This window comes from Mus musculus, chromosome 19, assembly GCF_000001635.26.
Source record: "Mus musculus strain C57BL/6J chromosome 19, GRCm38.p6 C57BL/6J".
NCBI lineage: Eukaryota > Metazoa > Chordata > Mammalia > Rodentia > Muridae > Mus > Mus musculus.
The window spans coordinates 8,522,769-8,542,321 of record NC_000085.6 but is presented as its reverse complement, the minus strand read 5'-3'; the positions used below and the strand labels follow the sequence as shown (position 1 = coordinate 8,542,321).

At 39.6% G+C, this 19,553-nt stretch overlaps 1 pseudogene; it reads left to right on the top strand.

The window, feature by feature from the left end:
• On the top strand, positions 513-19,079 carry Gm8189 (predicted gene 8189; annotated as a pseudogene).

Below are 19,553 nucleotides of genomic sequence, written 5' to 3'. Positions count from 1 at the left end.
TCCTTAGGTTTGGTCTTCTCATTGTGTCCTGGATTTCCTGGATGTTTTGGGTTAGGAGCTTTTTGTATTTTGCATTTTTTTTAACTGTTGTGTCAATGTCTATGTTATCTTCTGCAGAGGACCAAGTCTGGAAAGTTATAATATAGTCTGTAAAGACTGCATAGCAGATTAACTACAGTTTGCTCTCAGAGAATTTTCAGATCACCCTCCATAGGTAATTAAGAGGTACTGCACAGACAAAGTGTCTCACAAAGTAGATCTTTAACAGATTCCTTACAGAAAGCAACTCAGCAGATTGTTCCTCTTGATGACCTTAAAGAAAGTAGCTTCACTACCTAACACCCAAGTCATTAGGGAATAGCTGTTCTATGGCTCTGATGCAGAAGGGAAAGGGAACAGATTAAGAAGGGGTCAGGATCTCTATAGTGAAAAAGAACTTGTTAAATCATTTGGGCTCACGTAAGAGCAATTTGTGTGTGTGTGTGTGTGTGCTTTCCTTTGGACACAGTAATTAGTCCTGGATGGCCTTTCAGGACCTTTTGAATCAAGTTGGCAGCCTAGGGAGATTCCAGATTCTTCAGATGACTTTCATCTTGATCTGCAACATAATAATTGTTCCTCATTCTCTATTGGAGAATTTCACAGCAGCCATTCCCAATCATTGGTGCTGGGTCCCCATCCTTGACAATGACACTGTCTCTGATAATGACAGTGGGATCCTGAGCCAAGATGATCTCCTGAGGGTCTCTATCCCCCTGGACTCCAACCTGAGACCAGAGAAGTGTCGTCGCTTCGTCCAACCACAGTGGCATCTCCTTCATCTGAATGGCACTTTCTCAAGTGTGACAGACCAGACACAGAGCCCTGTGTGAATGGCTGGATGTATGACCAAAGCACCTTCCTCTCCACCATTGTCACTGAGGTAAGTGACCTCATTTCCTGTCATATATTTGTGAGAGGTGTTTAGCAATAGCATGGACAGTTCACATGCTCTGAGCTTAGATTTCATCTCTTAGCCAATATTGATTACTTATCTATTAAATGTGAGACATATTTCCAATGAGTCTAAAACTAATAAAGGATAGGGACCAGACTCTAGGGGATGACCACAGTTTAAGAAGTAATTTTTATGTATCAAATCAGTTTGGGCAAATAATTCATGTGTTCTGTTATACATATTACAAGTGGATATTTATTTTTCAGCTTTGATTTCAAATATGAAATATCTAGAAAATTGAACAAAACCATAGTGAATTGTTTGGGAGTATGGATCACTGGTATAATGCTTGTGTGGCATGTATGAGCTCAGGATTCCACCCCTAGCACTCTGAAGTCTCAATACTTTGCCTTCTGTGATAGGGTAAATGGGGTTGTGCACAAGGTCCTGGTCTCCAACTTCAGTATTGTCAACATATCTATATCTATACCTATATTATCTATCTATCTATCTATCTATCTATCTATCTATCTATCTATCATTTATTATGAGAGGATATATTTGGGTATGGGATCCAGAACATTTTTTAAGGTTCTTAAATTATTGCAGTATACGGCCAAGTTTGAGAATTTCTTAGCATGGATTACAAGTCAGTAGTGCAACCTAAAGAATTAGGCCATAGTTACTAAGGGAAGATTTCTGGAGTCAAGTGTGGTAGAAGTCAGATGGCGTTTAAATGGGAGAAGAGTTCAGGTGTCTTCTAGGATGAAATATGTTGAAGCATTTTGATATAGTCTGACAGGCTATGGGTCTTACTTTGATGGTTTCGATATCTTTCAGTGGGACCTGGTGTGTGAATCTTAGTCACTGGATTCTATAGCTAAGTTTGTATTCTTGACTGGTGTGTTAGTAGGAAATATCCTATATGGCTGCTTAACAGACAGGTTAGTGTCTCCGGCTCATGGCTCTATGTGCGAGTACTTTAATCACTAGTGAATCATTATTCAATCATTATGCAGTAGCCATAGCAAATTATATTCTAGCTGTACCTTGATCCTAGAGATCCACAGACACAAATGGAAATATCAGTCGGTGTCATGAGTGCTGTTTGAATAACAGTATCTATGTTATGCCCCAGTACAGGGAAATGCCAGGACCAGGAAGAAGGAGTGGGTGGGTTGGGGAGCAGGGTGTGGGGAGGGTATAGGGCACTTTGGGGATAGCATTTGAAATGTAAATGAAGAAGATATATAATAAAAAATAAATTAAAAAAAGAACAACTGCGTTCTAAGCACCACATTTAGTGCTGTGCGCACAGTTCTTTAATTATTTAAAAAAACAAAAACAAAAACAAAAACAGAAAACCCCAAAACAGTCTCTATGCTGTGTGGACACATGAATACACTCTCCATGAAATATAGAGGTGTCTCAGGATGGGAGTAGAAAGTGTCATAGCATGATTGAGAGAGGTGAGGAACAGTCAAAATGTCTCAACACATGGTTTTCATTCTATTTGAATATTCAAAAATGGGAAACAGCATTGATGCTCCTGTCAGGGTGCCATTGGTGTGTTGGGAAGCTCTGCCTGTCACCTTTTTTTTTTTTTTCTACCATAGATGATTTCCAAAGGATACACTTTCAGGTTATGAAACAATTAATCTAATGACAACTGTCATCAAAGTTTGTGATCCAGTTACTTAGATCTGGTGCTTGAAGATACCTCCTTTTTAGTAGATAACCGTGTCTGCCAAGCATGTTGTTGCCTTTTTCTGTAGCAGAGGAGGTCTATCCAGGGCCCTCTTATACACATATCTCCCTTGTGCCTCTTTTATTTTAGCCTCCGACATATTTAGAACCACTGTGTTTGTGTGCACATGGTGTGTGTGTGTGTGTGTAGGAACATGTGTACCATGACTTGCAATGATGTGGAGGTTGGAGGACAAAAAGTTGTGGGGTCAGTTTATCTTTGCATGGCAGCTGAAGAACTTTTTTGTCAGGCATGGGCTGCAAGTGTCTTTAGCCACCAAACCATCTCATTGGCTCTGCACCTCTTTTATAAGGCTATTAATTCCATCTATAAGGGCTCTACTCTCATATTTTTTCCCACTTTTTTTATTACATATTTTCTTCAGTTGCATTTCAAATGCTATCCCAAAAGTCCCCTATATCCTCCCCCCGCCCTGCTCCTCTACCCACCCATTCCCACTTCTTGGCCCTGGCATTCCCCTGTACTCGGGTATATAAAGTTTGCTAGACCAAGGGGCCTCTCTTCCCAATGATGGCCGACTAGGCCATCTTCTGCTACATATGCAGCTAGACACACGAGCTCTGGGGGTACTGGTTAGTTCATATTGCTGTTCCTGCTATAGGGTTGTAGACACCTTCAGCTCTTGGGTACTTTCTCTAGCTCCTTTATTGGGGGCCCTATGTTCCATCCTATAGATGACTGTGAGCATCCACTTCTGTATTTGCCAGGCACTGGGTGGGGCAGTCTCTGGATGGTCCATCCTTTTGTCTTAGCTCCAAACTTTGTCTTTGCAACTTCTTCCATGGATATTTTATTCCATATTCTAGGGAGGAATGAAGTATCCACATGTTGGTCTTCCTTCTTGATTTTCTTGTGTTTTGGAAGTTGTATCTTGGATATTCTAGGTTTCTGGGCTAATATCCACTTATCAGTGAGTGCATATCAAGTGACTTCTTTTGTGATTGGGTTACCTCACTTAGGATGATATCCTCCAGATACATCCATTTGCCCAAGAATTTCATAAATTCATTGTTTTAAATAGCTGAGTAGTACTCCATTGTGTAAATGTACCACATTTTCTGTATTCCTCTGTTGAGGTACATCTCGGTTCTTTCCAACTTCTGGCTATTATAAATAGGGCTTCTATGAACATAGTGGAGCATGTGTCCTTATAACCAGTTGGAACATCTGGGTATATTCCCAGGAGAGGTATTGCTGGATCTAGCGGTAGTACTATGTCCAGTTTTCTGAGGAATGGCCAGACTGATTTCCAGAGTGGTTGTACCAGCTTGCAATCCCACCAGCAATGGAGGAGTGTTCCTCTTTCCTCACATCCTCGCCAGCATCTGCTGTCACCTGAATTTTTGATCTTAGCCATTCTGACTGGTGTGAGGTGGAATCTCAGGGTTGTTTTGATTTGCATTTCCCTGATGATTAAGGATATTGAGCATTTTTTCAAGTGCTTCTCAGCCCTTTGGTATTCCTCAGTTGAGAATTCTTTGTTTAGCTCTGAGCTCCATTTTTTAATGGGGTTATTTGATTTTCTGGAGTCCAGCTTCTTGAGCTCTTTGTATATATCAGATATTAGTCCTCTATCAGATTTAGGATTGGTAAAGATCCTTTCCCAATCTGTTGGTGGCCTTTTTGTCTTATTGACCGTATCTTTTGCCTTGCAGAAGCTTTGCAATTTTATGAGGTCCCATTTGCTAATTCTTGATCTTACAGCACAAGCCATTGCTGTTCTGTTTAGGAATTTTTCCCCTGTGCCCATATTTTCGAGGCTTTCCCCCACTTTATCCTGTATAAATTTCAGTGTCTCTGGTTTTATGTGGAGTTCTTTGATCCATTTAGACTTGAGCTTTGTACAAGGATATAAGAATGGATCGAATCTCATTCTTCTACATGATAACCGCCAGTTGTGCCAGCACCATTTGTTGAAAATGCTGTCTTTTTTCCACTGGATGGTTTCAGCTCCCTTGTCAAAGATCAAGTGACCATAGGTGTGTGGGTTCATTTCTGGGTCTTCAATTCTATTTCACTGATCTAGCTGTCTTTTGCTGTACCAGTACCATGCAGTTTTTATCACAATTGCTCTGTAGTACAGCTTGAGGTCAGGCATGGTGATTCCACCAGAGGTTCTTTTATTGTTGAGAATAGTTTTTGGTATCCTAGGTTTTTTTGTTATTCTAGATGAATTTGCAAATTTCCCTTTCTAACTCAGGGAAGAATTGAGTTGGAATTTTGATGAGGATTGCATTGAATCTGTAGATTGCTTTTGGCAGGATAGCCATTTTGACTATATTAATCCTGTCAATCCATGAGCATGGGAGATCTTTCTATCTTCTGAGATCTTCTCAATTTCTTTCTTCAGAGACTTGAAGTTCTTGTCATACAGATCCTTCACTTCCTTAGTTAGAGTCACGCCAAGGTATTTTATATTATTTGTGACTATCGTGAAGGGTGTTGTTTCCCTAATTTCTTTCTCATCCTGTTTATCCTTTGTGTAGAGAAAGGCCACTGATTTGTTTGAGGTAATTTTATATCCAAGCACTACGCTGAAGCTGTTTATCAGGTTTAGGAGTTCTCTGGTGGAATTTTTAGGGTCACTTATATATACTATCATATCATCTGCAAATAGTGATATTTTGACTTCTTTCTTTCCAATTTGTATCCCCTTGATCTCCTTTTGTTGTTGAATTGCTCTGGCTAGAACTTCAAGTACTATATTAAATAGGTAGGGAGAAAGTGGGCAGCCTTGTCTAGTCCCTGATTTTAGTGGGATTGCTTCCAGCTTCTCTCTATTTACTTTGATGTTGGCTACTGGTTTGCTGTATATTACTTTATTATGTTTAGGTATGGGCCTTGAATTTCTGATCTTTCCATGACTTTTATCATGAAGGGGGGTTGGATTTTGTCAAATGCTTTCTCAGCATCTAAGGAGATGATCATGTGATTTTTGTCTTTGAGTTTGTTTATATAGTGGATTATGTTGATGGATTTCCATATATTAAACCATACCTGCATCCTTAGGATGAAGCCTAAGGTCATGATGGATGATCGTTTTGATGTGTTCTTAGATTCAGCTTTTGAGGATTTTATTGAGTATTTTTACTCTCATATTTTTAAAAAGAGTTTTAATTGTTCCTTGACAATTTCATGGTTGTCAGCAATTTATCTTTATATCTGCTCCACCTGCCCGCCTGGACTGGCTTCCAGGTGCCCCAGCACATATCTCTTTCCCTTCATGTAGACTTGTTAAAAAACACAGTCACATGTTTGGTACCATTACAATATTTTTATGTGTTTAAAATACAGGTGTTTAGCCTGTATGCATGACTGTGCTCCATGTGTGTTCCTAGTGCTCCACCTTCTGGTGAATACCAGAAGATGGTGATAATTACACGCAAAATGGAGTTGCTGATGATTGTAATGTGGGTACTGGACTAGAACCTGGGTCCTCTGGAAGAATAGCCAGTGCTCTTAGCTGCTGAGCTGTCTTCCCAGCCCCACATTATGATATTGCAAATGAAGTGTGTTTTTGCAGTTCTTCTTCTTCTACATCCCCTCCTGAAGGTCTCAATCCCCTCCCTGTTGCTCCCCCTAGATTTTCTTCCCTTTTGTGTTTCATTGTTCTATTTTCCATCCTTCTTATCACCTAATATTTGGCCTCTTTTCTCGATTTTGCAGGTTTTACCACATTTACACCTCTTTATATATATGCATCATATAGGCTATGATCCTCATTTATGGTAGAACATGCAGTTTGTTCTTTCTGGATTGGGTGACGTCACTAAATATTATATTCTTTGGATCCATCCATTTCCTGAAAAATCTCATGATTCCTTTACAGCTAAAGAATATTCCATCGTGAACATGTACTGCATTTTCATTATTAATTAATTTATCTGTTGATAGGCAAGTAGGCTGGCTCTATGTCCTTGCTATCACAATTATATAGCAACAATAAAAATGATGAGCAGGTGAATTTGGGCCTGGATATGGAGTTTTTGGGTCTATACTCAGGAGTTGTATGCTATGTCATATGATAATTTGAATTTTCGAGTAACAGCTCGACCAATTTTCATATTGGTTGTACTAATTTGCACCCCCTACTGGCTGTGAATAAATGTTCCTCTTTCCCCATATTATCCTTAACATTTATTTTCAGATTTTCTGATGATAGCCACCATGCCTGTGGTATTCCCTCTCACAGTTAACAAAATCTGAAAGGCGTCTCTTAGTGCTATCAGACCAGATAGTAATTTTCTAAGAATGAATCCTAGAGACACATCAGGTTGGAGCAAGTTTGTAACCTGCTCTTCCTGGGGCAGTGCCACAGAGGGCCCGGCAAGTAATTTTGTTTGGAAGTCATGTTCACTAATATGTCTTGTGGATTGTGCTTATTCTTTGTTTCTTTGTTAAATCCTGAGAGCAATGTTACAATCTCCCACTCCATTAAACCATTTTCCCTTAACTTTGTGTATTGTTTTGTGTATTTGAAAAGACTGTTTACCTCACTATAAATTTCAGATTCAGAATTATAATTTGTGCTTCTTCTTCTCAGTAAAAAGTCATTAAAATATTTATTCATTTTATTATTTGTGGGCTGTTTTATTTTATTTATTTTAAAGATGACGTCTCACTGTGTAACACTTGCTGGCCCCCCATTCCAGGGTGGCATCAAAATCACAACCCACACGCCTCAGGTTCCAGTGGCCTAGAATTATTAGGGCTAAAACAGATTTGGGGGTTAAAACAGTGTTTCCCAACACCGGGAACACGGAGGAAGATGAGTAAGATGTCTGGCAACTGGGTATGAGGTAATCTGACAAGAGGCAGGAGAGGGATCAGGGAAAACAAAGCTGGTTTCAGTTCCCTCTGAGTACCTAAGGTACTTTTGCTTTTGCTTACTGTATGGTCAACTTTGTGAGGACTTGCACTTTTTTTTTTACATTTTTTATTAGGTATTTAGCTCATTTACATTTCCAATGCTATAACAAAAGTCCCCCATACCCACCTACCCCCACTCCCCTACCCACCCACTCCCCCTTTTTGGCCCTGGCGTTCCCCTGTACTGGGGCATATAAATTTTGCGTGTCCAATGGGCCTCTCTTTCCAGTGATGGCCGACTAGGCCATCTTTTGATACATATGCAGCTAGAGTCAAGAGCTCCGGGGTACTGGTTAGTTCATAATGTTGTTCCACCTATAGGGTTGCAGATCCCTTTAGCTCCTTGGGTACTTTCTCTAGCTCCTCCATTGGGAGCCCTGTGATCCATCCATTAGCTGACTGTGAGCATCCACTTCTGTGTTTGCTAGGCCCCGGCATAGTCTCACAAGAGACAGCTACATCTGGGTCCTTTCAATAAAATCTTGCTAGTGTATGCAATGGTGTCAGCGTTTGGATGCTGATTATGGGGTGGATCCCTGGATATGGCAGTCTCTACATGGTCCATCCTTTCATCTCAGCTCCAAACTTTGTCTCTGTAACTCCTTCCAAGGGTGTTTTGTTCCCACTTCTAAGGAGGGGCATAGTGTCCACACTTCAGTCTTCATTTTTCTTGAGTTTCATGTGTTTAGGAAATTGTATCTTATATCTTGGGTATCCTAGGTTTTGGGCTAATATCCACTTATCAGTGAGTACATATTGTGTGAGTTCCTTTGTGAATGTGTTACCTCACTCAGGATGATGCCCTCCAGGTCCATCCATTTGGCTAGGAATTTCATAAATTCATTCTTTTTAATAGCTGAGTAGTACTCCATTGTGTAGATGTACCACATTTTCTGTATCCATTCCTCTGTTGAGGGGCATCTGGGTTCTTTCCAGCTTCTGGCTATTATAAATAAGGCTGCTATGAACATAGTGGAGCATGTATCCTTCTTACCAGTTGGGGCATCTTCTGGATATATGCCCAGGAGAGGTATTGCTGGATCCTCCAGTAGTACTATGTCCAATTTTCTGAGGAACTGCCAGACTGATTTCCAGAGTGGTTGTACAAGCCTGCAATCCCACCAACAATGTAGGAGTGTTCCTCTTTCTCCACATCCATGCCAGCATCTGCTGTCACCTGAATTTTTGATCTTAGCCATTCTGACTGGTGTGAGGTGGAATCTCAGGGTTGTTTTGATTTGCATTTCCCTGATGATTAAGGATGTTGAGCATTTTTTCAGGTGCTTCTCTGCCATTCGGTATTCCTCAGGTGAGAATTCTTTGTTCAGTTCTGAGCCCCATTTTTTAATGGGGTTATTTGATTTTCTGAAGTCCACCTTCTTGAGTTCTTTATATATGTTGGATATTAGTCCCCTATCTGATTTAGGATAGGTAAAGATCCTTTCCCAATCTGTTGGTGGTCTTTTTGTCTTATTGACGGTGTCTTTTGCCTTGCAGAAACTTTGGAGTTTCATTAGGTCCCATTTGTCAATTCTCGATCTTACAGCACAAGCCATTGCTGTTCTGTTCAGGAATTTTTCTCCTGTGCCCATATCTTCAAGGCTTTTCCCCACTTTCTCCTCTATAAGTTTCAGTGTCTCTGGTTTTAAGTGAAGTTCCTTGATCCACTTAGATTTGACCTTAGTACAAGGAGATAAGTATGGATCGATTCGCATTCTTCTACATGATAACAACCAGTTGTGCCAGCACCAATTGTTGAAAATGCTGTCTTTCTTCCACTGGATGGTTTTAGCTCCCTTGTCAAAGATCAAGTGACCATAGGTGTGTGGGTTCATTTCTGGGTCTTCAATACTATTCCATTGGTCTACTTGTCTGTCTCTATACCAGTACCATGCAGTTTTTATCACAATTGCTCTGTAGTAAAGCTTTAGGTCAGGCATGGTGATTCCACCAAAGGTTCTTTTATCCTTGAGAAGAGTTTTTGCTATCCTAGGTTTTTCGTTATTCCAGATGAATTTGCAAATTGCTCCTTCTAATTTGTTGAAGAATTGAGTTGGAATTTTGATGGGGATTGCATTGAATCTGTAGATTGCTTTTGGCAAGATAGCCATTTTTACAATGTTGATCCTGCCAATCCATGAGCATGGGAGATCCTTCCATCTTCTGAGATCTTCTTTAATTTCTTTCTTCAGAGACTTGAAGTTTTTATCATACAGATCTTTCACTTCCTTAGTTAGAGTCACGCCGAGATATTTTATATTATTTGTGACTATTGAGAAGGGTGTTGTTTCCCTAATTTCTTTCTCAGCCTGTTTATTCTTTGTATAGAGAAAGGCCATTGACTTGTTTGAGTTTATTTTATATCCAGCTACTTCACCGAAGCTGTTTATCAGGTTTAGGAGTTCTCTGGTGGAATTTTTGGGGTCACTTATATATACTATCATATCATCTGCAAATAGTGATATTTTGACTTCCTCTTTTCCAGTTTGTATTCCCTTGATCTCCTTTTGTTGTCTAATTGCTCTGGCTAATACTTCAAGTACAATGTTGAAAAGGTAGGGAGAAAGTGGGCAGCCTTGTCTAGTCCCTGATTTTAGTGGGATTGCTTCCAGCTTCTCTCCATTTACTTTGATGTTGGCTACTGGTTTGCTGTAGATTGCTTTTATCATGTTTAGGTAGGGGCCTTGAATTCCCGATCTTTCCAGAACTTTTATCATGAATGGGTGTTGGATCTTGTCAAATGCTTTTTCTGCATCTAACGAGATGATCATGTGGTTTTTGTCTTTGAGTTTGTTTATATAATGGATTACATTGATGGATTTTTGTATATTAAACCATCCCTGCATCCCTGGAATAAAACCTACTTGGTCAGGATGGATGATTGCTTTAATGTGTTCTTGGATTCGGTTAGCGAGAATTTTATTGAGGATATTTGCATCGATATTCATAAGAGAAATTGGTCTGAAGTTCTCTATCTTTGTTGGATCTTTCTGTGGTATAGGTATCAGAGTAATAGTGGCTTCATAAAGTGAGTTGGGTAGAGTACCTTCTACTTCCATCTTGTGAAAAAGTTTGTGCAGAACTGGAATTAGATCTTCTTTGAAGGTCTGATAGAACTCTGCACTAAACCCGTCTGGTCCTGGGCTTTTTTTGGCTGGGAGACTATTTATAACTGCTTCTATTTCTTTAGGGGATATGGGACTGTTTAGAAGGTCAACTTGATCCTGATTCAACTTTGGTACCTGGTATCTGTCCAGAAATTTGTCCATTTCGTCCAGGTTTTCCAGTTTTGTTGAGTATAGCTTTTGTAGAAGGATCTGATGGTGTTTTGGATTTCTTCAGGATCTGTTGTTATGTCTCCCTTTTCAGTTCTGATTTTGTTAATTAGGATTTTGTCCCTGTGCCCTCTAGTGAGTCTAGCTAATGGTTTATCTATCTTGTTGATTTTCTCAAAGAACCAACTCCTCATTTGGTTAATTCTTTGAATAGTTCTTCTTGTTTCCACTTGGTTGATTTCACCCCTGAGTTTGATTATTTCCTGCCGTCTACTCCTCTTGGGTGAATTTGCTTCCTTTTTTTCTAGAGCTTTTAGATGTGTTGTCAAGCTGCTAGTATGTGCTCTCTCCCGTTTCTTCTTGGAGGCACTCAGAGCTATGAGTTTCCCTCTTAGAAATGCTTTCATTGTGTCCCAAAGGTTTGGGTACGTTGTGGCTTCATTTTCATTAAACTCTAAAAAGTCTTTAATTTCTTTCTTTATTCCTTCCTTGACCAAGGTATCATTGAGAAGAGTGTTGTTCAGTTTCCACATGAGTGTTGGCTTTGTATTATTTTTTTTGTTATTGAAGATCAGCCTTAGTGCATGGTGATCTGATAGGATACATGGGACAATTTCAATATTTCTGTATCTGTTGAGGCCTGTTTTGTGACCTATTATGTGGTCAATTTTGGAGAAGGTACCATGAGGTGCTGAGAAGAAGGTATATCCTTTTGTTTTAGGATAAAATGTTCTGTAGATATCTGTCAGATCCATTTGTTTCATCACTTCTGTTAGTTTCAGTGTGTCCCTGTTTAGTTTCTGTTTCCATGATCTGTCCATTGGTGAAAGTGGTGTGTTGAAGTCTCCCACTATTATTGTGTGAGGTGCAATGTGTGCTTTGAGCTTTACTAAAGTTTCTTTAATGAATGTGGCTGCCCTTGTATTTGGAGCATAGATATTCAGAATTGAGAGTTCCTCTTGGAGGATTTTACCTTTGATGAGAACGAAGTGCCCCTCCTTGTCTTTTTTGATGACTTTGGGTTCGAAGTCAATCTTATCAGATATTAGGATGGCTACTCCAGCTTGTTTCTTCATACCATTTGCTTGGAAAATTGTTTTTCAGCCTTTCATTCTGAGGTAGTGTCTATCTTTTTCTCTGAGATGTGTTTCCTGTAAGCAGCAAAATGTTGGGTCTTGTTTGTGTAGCCAGTTGGTTAGTCTATATCTTTTTATTGGGGAGTTGAGACCATTGATATTAAGAGATATTAAGGAAAAGTAATTGTTACTTCCTGTTATTTTTGTTGTTAAAGTTGGCATTCTGTTCTTGTGGCTGTCTTCTTTTAGGTTTGTTGAGGGATTAACTTCCTGTTTTTTCTAGGGCATTGTTCCCGTTCTTGTATTGGTTTTTTTCTGTTATTATCCTTTGAAGGGCTGGATTCGTGGAGAGATAATGTGTGAATTTGGTTTTGTCGTGGAATACTTTGGTTTCTCCATCTATGGTAATTGAGAGTTTGGCTGGGTATAGTAGCCTGGGCTAGAAATTGTGTTCTCTTAGTGTCTGTATAACATCTGTCCAGGCTCTTCTGGCTTTCATAGTCTCTGGTGAAAAATCTGGTGTAATTCTGATAGGCTTGCCTTTATATGTTACTTGACCTTTTTCTCTTACTGCTTTTAGTATTCTATCTTTATTTAGTGCATTTGTTGTTCTGATTATTATGTGTCGGGAGGAATTTCTTTTCTGGTCCATTCTATTTGGAGTTCTGTAGGCTTCTTGTATGTTCATAGGCATCTCTTTCTTTAGATTTGGGAAGTTTTCTTCAATAATTTTGTTGAAGATGTTTGCTAGTCCTTTGAGTTGAAAATCTTCATTCTCATCCACTCCTATTAACCGTAGCTTTGGTCTTCTCATTGTGTCCTGGATTTCCTGGATATTTTGAGTTAGGATCTTTTTGCATTTTCCATTTTCTTTGATTGTTGTGCCGATGTTCTCTATGGAATCTTCTGCACCTGAGATTCTCTCTTCCATCTCTTGTATTCTGTTGCTGATGCTCAAATCTATGGTTCCAGATTTCTTTCCTAGGTTTTCTATCTCCAGTGTTGCCTCACTTTGAGTTTTCTTTATTGTGTCTACTTCCCTTTTTAGGTCTAGTATGGTTTTGTTCATTTCCATCACCTGTTTGTATGTTTTTTCCTCTTTTTCTGTAAGGACTTCTACCTGTTTAATTGTGTTCTCCTGTTTTTCTCTAAGGACTTGTAACTCTTTAGCAGTGTTCTCCTGTATTTCTTTAAGTGATTTATTTAAGTCCTTCTTGATGTCCTCTACCATCATCATGAGATATGCTTTTAAATCTAGGTCTAGTTTTTCAGGTGTGTTGGGGTGTCCTGGACTGGATGAAGTGGGAGTGCTGGGTTCTGATGATGGTGAGTGGTCTTGGTTCCTGTTAGTAAAATTCCTACGTTTACCTTTCGCCATCTGGTAATCTCTGGAGTTAGTAGTTATAGTTGACTCTGTTTAGAGATTGTTCTTCTGGTGATTCTGTTACCGTCTATCAGCAGACCTGGGAGACAGATTCTCTCCTCTGAGTTTCAGTGCTCAGAGCACTCTCTGCTGGGAAGCTCTCTTACAGGGAAGGTGCGCAGATATCTTGTTTTTGGACCTCCTCCTGGCCGAAGAAGAAGGCCCAAAACAGGGCCTTTCTCAGAAGCTGTGTTGCTTTGGCAGTTCCCAGAAGCTGTCAGCTTCTGTGGTGCAGACTCTCACCTGTGCAGACTAAATTCCTAAGTTCCAGGGAGTCCCGGAATCAAGATGGCGACCGCTGCCCAAGCCAGACGGACACCTGTCCTCTGGTCCGGACGGTGGCCGGCTGTCTGCGGCCCGCCAAGGGTGCTGCCTCAGCGGCTCTGTGCTTCCACCTGTCCCAGAAGCTGTCTGGTTCTCTGGCGCACCCTCTCACCTGTTCAGACTAATTTCCTAAGTTCTGCTGAGTCCCGGAACCAAGATGGCGACCGCTGCTGCTGAGGCTGAGGCCGCCTCCCAAGCCAGGCAGACACCTGTCCTCTGGTCCGGATGGTGGCCGGTTGTCTGCGGCCCACCAAGGGTGCTGCCTCAGCGGCTCTGTGCTTCCGCCTGTCCCAGAAGCTGTCTGGTTCTCTGGCGCACCCTCTCACCTGTTCAGACTAATTTCCTAAGTTCTGCTGAGTCCCGGAACCAAGATGGCGACCGCTGCTGCTCGGACTTGCACTTTTATACATATTTGTGCACCTAATTATAAAAGACTGAACTGAAGGTAAGGGCAGCTTCTAAGAAAGTATTATCCTTGCCAGGAAGGAAGATACCCAAAGACCACCCTAGGGAAGGCAAGGAGAAGGAACACGGTATATTAAGATGTCTAGGGTCAGCTGTTGGTGCAGACTTTCACATTGCTATTTGGCTCTTCACTCAGGAGAGCCATTTCTACTTTTCTGAACTTTCTCTGTTAACAGTCTCTCTGCTCTCTTTTCATTGATGGTCCCTGAAACTTGGGGGCAGCCATTTTATTCTTACAGTTCACAGGAATATGTTAACTGACCACTTTCTTCCATTTATTCAAAGAACTAATTAAATTTAGATCTTTATTTTAAATTCATTCTCATTATCTTGACTTTTCCATTAGAATTGTTAGTCTTTGATCAGAATAATTTATTAGTCTTCAAGAAATATAGTGTAGGGCTGCAGAGATGGCTCAGTAGTTAAGAGTACTGGGTGCTCTTCCTGAGGTCCTGAGTTCAATTCTTAGCAACCACATGGTGGCTCATGACCACCATAAAGGGATCTGATGCCCTCTTCTGGCATGCAGGTGGTGTATAGGCAGACAGAACACTCATTCATAAAAAAAGAATACATAAATAAATAAAAAAGAAATTGTATCATAGTTGATGTAAGACATCAATCTGTGTATCCAAGAAGCTCAAATATAAGTAGCTAAGCCACATTAATCTACATGCCTGTTTTTGTACCAGAACTGTGCTTTTAAATTATTTTATTTTATATTCATTCATACATTCTCTTTCTCTCTCTCTCTCTCTCTCTCTCTCTCTCTTCCCCCCCTCCCCGAGCCCTGCTCACCCATAGGTTTTTTATTTGTTTCTTATTATGGATGGTTGTGAGCCACCATGTGGTTGCTAGGATTTGAACTTATAACCTCTGGAAGAGCAGTCACTGCTCTTAACTGCTGAGCCATCTCACCAGCCTTAATTTTTAAAATTTTTTAAATTACTGGTTCTGTACTATATCTTGATATTTGGAAGAGTAATCCTTTCTGAATTGCTCTTTTGTTGCAGGATTATCGTTTTGCCTATCTGGCTATTTGTGCTTCCATATGTATTAAAAAAATTTTTTTTTTCTGTGAAGAATAACATGGGGATTTTGACTGGGATTACATTGAATCTGTAGATTATTTTTGTTATTTTCACAGTATTAATCCTATCAATCCATGAGCACAGGAGATCTTTCCATCTTCTAGTATCTTCCTCAACATCTTTCTTTAGAGGTTTAAAGATTTAATTGTATTTGTCAGGCACTGGCAGAGCCTTTCCGGAGACAACTTTATCAGGCTCCTGTCAGCTAGCTCTTATTGGCATCTGAAATAGTGTCTGGGTTTGGTGGCAGTTTATGGGATGGATCCCCAGGTGTTGGATGAAGCCCAGGGTCCCCAATGAAGGAGCTAGAGAAAGTACCCAAGGAACTGAAGGGGTTTGCAGTCCTATAGGAGGAACAACAATATGAACTAACCAGTACCCCTAGAGCTCCCAGGAACTAGACCACCAACCAAAGAGTACACATGGTAGGACTCATAGCTCCAGCTGAATATGTAGCAGAGGATGGCCTAGTTGGTCATCAATGGGAGGAGAGGCCCTTGGTCCTGTGAAGGTTCTGTGCCCTAGTATAGGGGAATGCCAAGGCCAGGAAGCAGGAGTGGGTGGGTTGGGGAGCATGGGGGGGGTGGAGGATAGGGGATTTTTGGAGGGGAAACTGGGAAAGGAGATAACATTTGAAATGTAAATAAAGAAAGTATCTAATAAAAAAGATTTCATTGTAAAGCTATTTTATATCCTTGGTTAGGTTTATTCCTAGATAGTCTGTTTTCTTAGAAGCTATTGTAAATGGAAGTGTCTATGATTTCTTTCTAAATATTCTTGTTATTGGTGTATAGAAAGGATACTTTTTTGAAAGCTAATTTTGTATCTTGTTAGTTTACCAAAAATGTTGGTCATTTCTCGAAGTTTTTAGGTAGAATTTATGGGACCTCCTGTGTATAGTATTGCAACATCTGCAAGCAGAAATAATTTGACTTCTTTTTCTATTTGTATTCTTTAGTTTCTTCTCTTGTCTTATTACTCTAGCTAGTAATTTAAACACTTTATTGAAAAGGAGTGGGGATAGTGGACAGGACTGTCTTACTCCTGATTTTAGGTGGATTGCTTTGAGTCTTTTTCCATTTAAAATGATATTTGCTATGATATTGTCATATTTAGTTGTTACAATGTAGAGCTATGATCCCCACAACCCTGTTTTCTTCAGGACTTTTGTCATGATCTCATGTTAGATTTTGTCAAAGGCTTTTTTTATCATATCACTCACTGTATCACTCTTTGGTATATACTCAAATACTAAATATTCAGCTCCAGAAATGCTTGCTCAACTAGATTCACTGTTACAATGTTCATACTATCTAAGAAATAGACATAACCCAAATGTCCTTTACAAATAAATACTGAAAATGAGTACACATATACAATGGGATTCTATTCAGTTGTAAAGAAAACTGAAGTCATGAATTTTGCAAGTAAAACGGAGCTGGAAAATATGTTGAGGTAACCCAGACCCAGAAAGAGAAACACTGCATGCTCTCTCTTAATTGTGGATCCTAGTTCCAGATCTTTAGAGTTGAGTATATAACCTGAAGTATCCAAAGAGTTATGATACAGGTGGTCAATCGCTGCAGATAGAGCATCAGTTTCTCTCAGGGATGAGCTCCACACAGAATATCCAGTCCCAAATGGCCGTCTCTGGACACATGGATTCTGTAATTTATATGTCTGCTTATCTATCTATCTATCTATCTATCTATCTATCTATCTATCTATCTATCTATCTATCTATCATTTATGTCACTCATGTGCATATGCATGAAATGCAGGAAATAGAAAAAGAGTATGAGGTGATGGGGAGAGAAAGAATGATAGAGATGGGTAGAGTGGAAGATGGATGCTATGAAAGGGATAATGGGATAACAGAGGGACAATCAAAAAGTGGGGGGATAGTAGAGAAATGGGATGAGGTTAACTGGAGAGGAAGAGTAATGCATAGGAAGAGAAAAAGGAAAGACAACACCAATAAGTTTGAAAAAACAGGAAATAACCCAAGTGTCCTTGAAGTATTAAGCTAGGCTACCACCAAAGGTTTAGTGTTCAAGAAGTAGAACATTTACAAATTTAACAGATGACTCTTTCCTATGAGAATACATATGATTTACATGATATACCTATGCATTGTTTGGACTAAGCTTTATCTAGACTGTCATTTTATCACTTCATTTCACATACCACTTTTTTTTAAAAATTCATACCTTGTTCTAAGTTGAAATACAAACATAATAATTATGACTATCATGTATGAATTTGCATGAATCAGAATGTATCATTAATGTCACAAAGTAAATATGCTGCTGAGAGTAGCAGATAACACAGCGTGGCTACCAGTTACCCCAATTACTTTAAATCCAGTACACATGCCTATGTTCAACAGAGTGGAAAGAATTGCTCTTCTAGTTGACAATCAAACTCTGAATTTTAAATCTTTCTGTTTTTTAAAAAATCTGCTTGATAAAAATTTCCATTTGAGGGGCTCGAGAGATGACTCCGAGGTTAAGAGCACTGGATGCTCTTCCAGAGGTCCTGAGTTCAATTCCCACCAACCACATGGTAGTTCAGAACCATTTATTTTATTTTTCTAAACAATTTTTTATTAGATATTTTCTTCATTTACATTTCAACTGCTATCCTGAAAGTCCTCTATACCCTCCCCCTACCCTGCTCCCCAGCTCATCACTCCCGCTTGCTGGCCCTGGCATTCCCCTGTACTGGGGCATATAATCTTTGCAAGACCAAGGGCCTCTCCTCCCAATGATGGCCGACTAAGCCATCTTCTGCTACATAGGCAGCCAGAGACACAAGTTCTGGGGGTACTGGTTAGTTCATATTGCTGTTCTTGCTATAGGATTGCAGACCCCTTCAGCTCCTTGGGTACTTTCTCTAGTTCCTCCATTGAGGGCCCTGTGTTCCATCCAATAGATGACTGTGAGCATCTACTTCTGTATTTGCCAGGCGCTGGCATAGCCTCACAAGAGACAGTTATATCAGGGTCCTTTCAGCAAAATCTTGCTGGCATATACAATAGAGCCTGTGGAGATCTGGTGCCATCTTCTGGGTTGCAGGCATAATGCTGTATATATAATAAATAAATCTTAAATAAATTTTCCATTTGATAAATAATTAACAATGAAACAAGGTACTGTTACATGTTAAGTAAATACTTTAGTAAAAGGGTATTTATATAATGTTAAAACTCAAGTGTCCTCCACTGTCTTGTGGCTTGAATTAGTAGGAAAAATACTAGTAGAAAATTGGAGATGAAGCTTCGGTTCACACTGTTTTCAAACACAGAAAGTTGCTTGTCAGGAGATACACTTTTAGTTATTTCTTGATTTTTATGACTTTAAAGTGTCTTCAGTTTGTATGCCAAGTGCATTGTTCCTGTAGTCTAATCCTTTCTTTCTCTCAGGTTTGGGAGGAGGTTAATCTTTATATGTGTTTCACTGCAAAGAGCCATCACGGAAACCTGTGCAGCTGTGGCTCCCACCTTTCTCATCTACTGCTCACTATGATCCCTGGCAGGGATTTCTTTCTCAGCCATTTTGACAAATAGTATCTTGCTCAGTAAGACAAAACTTTTAATGGACATTTTCCAAGCTTTGGTTTTGATCTGGATGTCCCTCCCATCTTAATTTGAAATCAAGATTCATTTTCCTTTCTTCCAGTAATAGAATGGACAAGGCCTAAATTCCAAGCCTTGGCAACAGCTCTGTTATTGTGTGCTGGAGCGGTTGGACAGATAATATTGGCAGGCCTGGCTTTTACTATTTGAAACTGGCACCCCCTCCATCTGGCGATGTTTGTACCAGTGTTTTTCTTACTTGTACCCACAGGGTATGAGCTTCTTTTCTCTTCTGTCTTATGGAATCCTGGAATGATCATGTACATGGAATCAGGATGAAAGCAATGCATTTGTATCTGGTTGACACCTGACAGTGTGTGTTCCTCTTTGAGTTTTGTGTCATGAGGACAAGTAGGACTTGGATGAACCAAGGATACTGAATTAAACTTGAATTTAAGACCATTGGTATTTTTATAAAATTATATACATGTGTGATAAGAGATATAGTTATATTGAGGAGGATTCATTTATCTGAATTATTTATCTGAAGATTGTGAGTTTTGATTTTACTAATAAGTAGATAAAATGTGTCTAATCATATTCATATTATGGATAAATAAATAATTTCTGAGGAAGTGTATTCAATATATATATTATCACTATTAGATATGGTATACTAAAACTATGTATTATTTGATATTTAAATTTTATTACTCCCAAGTTAATTCTGTTTATTAAGGAAAAACTA